Source organism: Varanus komodoensis, unplaced genomic scaffold (genome assembly GCF_004798865.1).
Source record: "Varanus komodoensis strain SLA01 unplaced genomic scaffold, ASM479886v1 scaffold35, whole genome shotgun sequence".
NCBI classification, from domain to species: domain Eukaryota; kingdom Metazoa; phylum Chordata; class Lepidosauria; order Squamata; family Varanidae; genus Varanus; species Varanus komodoensis.
This window is the reverse complement of record NW_025335856.1, coordinates 4,692,260-4,697,816: the sequence shown is the minus strand read 5'-3', so window position 1 is coordinate 4,697,816 and position 5,557 is coordinate 4,692,260.

Below are 5,557 nucleotides of genomic sequence, written 5' to 3'. Positions count from 1 at the left end.
GCTGGGTGTGGGCCCTGTGCTTTACGCACAGCCCTGCCGTGGGCTTGCGCCCCCATCTCCTGGTGAAAGAGGCGGTGGAGCACACCTCCTTCCTGTTTCTTCAAGCCTTAATAGCATCGGCGAGTGAAGGTATGCACACATGCAAAACGCTGGGGGGCCATCACTCTTCACCTCCCCCAGGAATCTATGGTCTTGGGTCTCCCAAAGTTTGCATCCATTGCTGCAACACCATTGATGGGTCGGGTTATTATGCCTTTACTTATGCAACAGTTCTCTCTTTTGGGGAAGCTTTCTCCAACAGGGTGCCCTAGGAATGTTTTCCATGACAGCTTTCCGTCAGCTTCAGCCAGCATGGATGATGAGCCAAGCACTGCAGTCCAGAGCATCTGACTGCTGCAGAGCAGACCCTTCTCAGGGTGCCTTTCAAGGAGCAAGCAATGCAGTATGAAATCGGAGTCGAAAGGGGTGTCAAGAGGTCATCCGCTCCAGCCTCTGCTCAACTGCACTCTGCACCATCAAGCACACCTCCAGCATCCCTGACAGGTTCAGCTTAAATGCCTTCAGCAAACGCCACCTGTTCCACTGCTGAGCAGCTCTCACCATCAGGATTTCCCTCCGAATGTTTAGCCAAATTCTGCTTCTCTGCCACCTCCAGCAATTGGATCTAGTCCTGCCCTTGTGAGCAATGGAACCTGCCACTGCACTGCAGCCTTTCAGAAGCCATCTCTCACCTTTATATTCTCTCCTGTAGTCTAAACACACCAGTTCCCCCCCTCCTCCCCGCCTGCCCCCAACCATTCCCTGCAGGGCTTGCTTTCCTCACCCTCCTGGCTGCTTTTCTCTGGATGTCCTGGAAGTGATCAATGAACTTAAAATGGGGCAACTCTCTTGCTCACCTGTGTGGGGCAGAATAGGACGGCTAATGGCCAGAGATTACTTCCAGAGGTGGGGCACTCTGTGACTTTCCCCTATTCCTCCAGAATTGCGAGCAACAGCAAACTCCAGGAGAGTTTTAACCTGATTCAAGAAAGCAGCATTCTTCATTGCTGTTAGGTGCTGAAGTCCTGAATTAAACCACACAGACCACGCCGTCCCTGGAGAAAGGCCTTAATAAATTCCTCCCATACTGATTATTTATTCTCCTTTGGCCTTTCAGCCTGCTATTGAGCCTAACCTAATCTGCAAATAGAGGCCCAAGTTCACCCACGTGTTGGAGAACTGCTGAAAGGCTAACACAGAAGCGGTGTCTGTTAAGAAGGAAGGTCACCACCAGCACAGAGTAAATAAATGGGCTGCTGGTTCGTAAGATGGTCTCCAAGGCAGCAAATCACCATCTCACTGCAACACAGTGCCTCCAACACCATGCACCCACTTTTGGAAATGGAGAAAATGGGAGGCCGGATGCATGATAAGCGTCTACTGCCGTTTCTGCTATCTTTAGACTTCATAGAAGGTCATGAAAAGAAGCAGCCACTTACAGCAGTTCTATACACAAGGTAGTAGATACAAGCTTGAAAAATCTGGGGCTATTTAAATCAAAGAAGCATAGGAAAATATTATACCAGGAACAATACTGTAAAAAGGGTTCTTTTCCCAGTATTATATTAAAGTGTGTGCATGCACCAATACCCACTTCTCGACCAAAAGACAAATTTACAATTCCAGTGACTGCAGTTTGGTCCCATACCAGATATGAATCTCTATGGCTATCCTTTAAAATCCTCCTATTTCAAGCTAGACAGAAGTAGAAAGCGAAGTAGCGAACAGGATTTTTCAAAGAAATAATGCTAAACTGGGACTGGTTTCCCCAGCCTGGTGTTGGACTACAGTAAGGCGGAACTAAAGGCCGCGACAGCACGTCTTGCCTGCCCTCGTTCTCCAGAAGGATATGGAAGGCGTAGAGTTAATCGCTGCTCGGTCATGAAGCTTGAGGGGGTGCAGGTGGGTGGAGAAGACTTGGATGATCCTTGCTCCCTCTCTTGCACCTACCATACAGGGTTGTGGTGGGAATACATTGCCCTGGTCTCCTTAGAGAAAGTTCAGGATACACACATGGGATAAAACCAAACACTACTCCTGCTTAGAGTGGGCCCATGCAGGTCGATGGAACTTAGTTTACTAGTCACTAACTTAAACCCTATTCATCCCAGTGAGTCTTCCCTAGGTCGGGCTGGAGTTGGAGTTCACCCGTGGGTAATAATCTCAGCCATGGGAGGCCTAGATTGTGCCACGGGGAGGTGGTGTGGTGCGTGTCCACCCCAAGGACCATCCCACTCTTCTCCGTGGCCTTTCCTGCATGGGGAACAGCACTCTGCCTTGTGTTTGCATTGGGAAGGTGGAACCCATCAGACTCTCCTCGGGCACCAAAGGGAGCATCCTGGGACAATTACTATCATGGCAGCAGAACTGTAGCACATCTCACCAACATGGGGTGGTCCAGGACCACACGATCTTGTGCCTGAGTACTCAGTCAAGCTTCAAGGCCCCTTTCTTACGGACTGGACGGCCACTCAGTAGAGGACTCAGCCTCTGCAAGAGCCGGGTGACCTCCCAGAAAGATGGCTGACGATCCTGCAAGGCTGATCTAACCCCTTACACTGCCACATCAGAGCTGGTGACGAGCAGAGTTCCGAGAACGGAATGGCGCACTCTTGTGGCTTGAAGCTGCATGTGGTGGCATCCTGGAACAGCCTCATGATGCAGAGTTCACTGATGGGGAGTCTAGCAAAACGAAGCCTCCGGAGGGTGAGAGAGCTGCTGCACCGGAAGCTCTGAACTGACCAGCAATTAGAACATTACAGGGCAGGTCAAAGTCTCATTCAAAAACTTTCTATGATATAGAAAAATGCAAAGAATCATAGAATAATAGAGTTGGAAGGGGCCAAGAAGGTCACTGGGGCCAACCCCCTGCTGGTGCAGGCCACCACTTTACACCATCCCATTCATATAAGCCTGAATCTGGGTTTCTGCAACTTGAGCTGATTCTTCCATGTCCTACATTCTGGTATCAGAGAGATTTTGACCTTCCTCTTTGTGACAGCCTTTGACCCCTTCAGTCTTTGACATGATGCCTTTGACCCCCTCAGTCTTCTCTTCTTAAGGCTGAGCATGCCCAGCTCTCTCCATCTCTCCTCAGAGGGAGGTGTTTCCAAACCCTGGATCATTTTTTTGCCCTCCCCTGGACTCTTTCCAAATTTTCTGCTTCTTGCTTAGATCAAGCCAGCATCCTGGCCCTCAATAGGACAACATTTTAGGATCACTGCTGAGTTCAGCCACCCACCTGCATCCAACTTTGATTGGAGTATCCTCCTGTGGACCCATGACTCAAGCCTTTGCCCTCAACACTGCTGATTAAAGCAGAATTTTAAATAAAAATAAATAAAAATTCCCTCCATACATGTTGAGCACATTCCATCTGATGCTTTAAAAAATGAAATGAAATGAAACAAAACCAGACAAAACACGACCACCACCCCACTGAGCAAGAACAGGCGTGTCCCCTTGTGGGGATCCCTTGCTTTTAAAACAACAGGAGTACTGTCTAGATTCAAGAGCGCTCTCTAGTGGCCAGCCTGCATATTCTTAGAACCTGTGCCTAAATTAGGAGTTTAGGAAACAGCCTATTAGCTAAAGGCAGAACTGAAATGATTGTGCAAGTCCAGCACTCGATTATTGATTGATTGATTTCATTTTAATGCCACCCAATAGCCTAAGGCTTTCTGCACATTTAAAAAAATGAAACAAAAAGCAAATCACAAGACAATAAAACCCTCTAAAACAGCCAGCAAAACAATTCCACCACTGTCATAATCAAATCTGAGCAGAAGCAAGGCAGTAATATAAAACAAAATATTAAAACTAGAATTTAGTTATTTAAACACCTGGGAAAAAAGGGTTTTCACCTGGGACAGGAAAGAAAAAATGGTAGGCCTCAGATGTACCGCTTAGGGGAGGCGATTCCACAAATGGGGTATCACAACCAAAAAGCTCCTTCTTCTGGCCACCACCCTCCTTGCTTCTGTTGGAGGGGCTCCCTAAGAGGAGGAGGAGGAGATGATCTTAAGTACCAGAGGAGATGATCTTAAGGCCCTGGTAGGGATGAGGTGTTCCTTCAGATAGCCTGGCCACAAGTCATTAGGGCTTTACATGTTAGCGCACACACTTTGAATAAAGCTCAGACTTCAGCTGGGGTCCCATGCAGTTGGAGGAGGACTGGCATAATATGCTCTCATGGGCTAGTCTGTACACTCTCACAGGATCCGGCTCGGGTTCAGTTCATGACTTGCAAATGAGCATGTGCCACAATCCCCTGCTCTAAAAGAGATCCTCGGCCAAGGTTTTGCATTAGTTCCAATTCTCGCTGGAGGCACTTGGGAACAGTTGCTAAGGAAGATGAAAGCTTCTCCTTGAATAAGCATCCACTAGTTGTGTACATTTGAACAAATGCAGGAAATGGGGCATCCACTTATTCCCTCCTGTAATCTACTTATGGGAAACCAGCCGAGGGGGCCCTGGTTTGGAAAGGTAAGCGGCTGTAAATGAAACAGATTCTTTTTCTTTTTTGCCCACCTGTCTCATCCTTTTCTCTTATGTATCATGTCTCTTAGACTGCAAGTCTGCAGGTGGTGGTGGTTTAGTCTCAAAGTCGTGCCTGACCCATCGCGACCCCATGGACAACATTCCCCCAGGCTCTCCTGTCCTCCACCATCCCCCGGAGTCCACCCAAGCCCACACCCACTGCCCCATTGACCCCATCCAGCCCCCTCAGCCTCTGCCGTCCCCTTCTCCTTTTGCCATCAATCGTTCCCAGCATCAGGGGCTTCTTCAGAGAAGGTCTGCCAGACAGCAACTTAATCTTTGTAAGCCGTTCTGAAAGCCTTTACCAAGTGCGTTTAAAAAGTTCTAAGTAACACCAACTGGACTGCTTCACGTTTGCACTGCTCCATGGCCCATGCATCCAGACATAGCCCATCATTGCCTGGCGCTCTGCAAACTGTGGCCTGTGGAGAGTGGGGGGTCAGGAGAGGGGATGAAAGAGGGGCTTTGCTGGACTTGCAAAGCCAGGCCTGCACTAGGTCATTCCAGCTCATTCATGTTTCTGATTGATGGGAGACTGCCCACCATCCAACTGCTAGAACCAGTTGTGAGGATATCTTAAACTTACCCCTGCAGGCAGCACTCCTGCACAAGCTAGATAGAGTTGAGGAGAGGCTCAGTAAACTGCTTGATTTAACCTCCGTGTCTGGGACTGCAGAAACAAAGAGACTGTTATGCATGGGGGAGCACACAACAGATGTCCCCGCAGGTGTGCAGGTGAGCTTCAAAGGGCCAATACAGAGTCAAACCCCCTCTGGAAAATTTGCTACTAATCAAGCTTCCCAAGAACTGTGCAGAGCCCTTTTTGCTTGCAAAACCCTAAAACAAGCCAACAAAATGGTTCATACACACACTGATTCAGATCTCACTATACTGTTCCCTAGAATTCCAAAGAACGTGAATTTCGAGAGGCAGGGAGGTTGTATGAATGGCACATTCATTCAAACATCACCACACATGA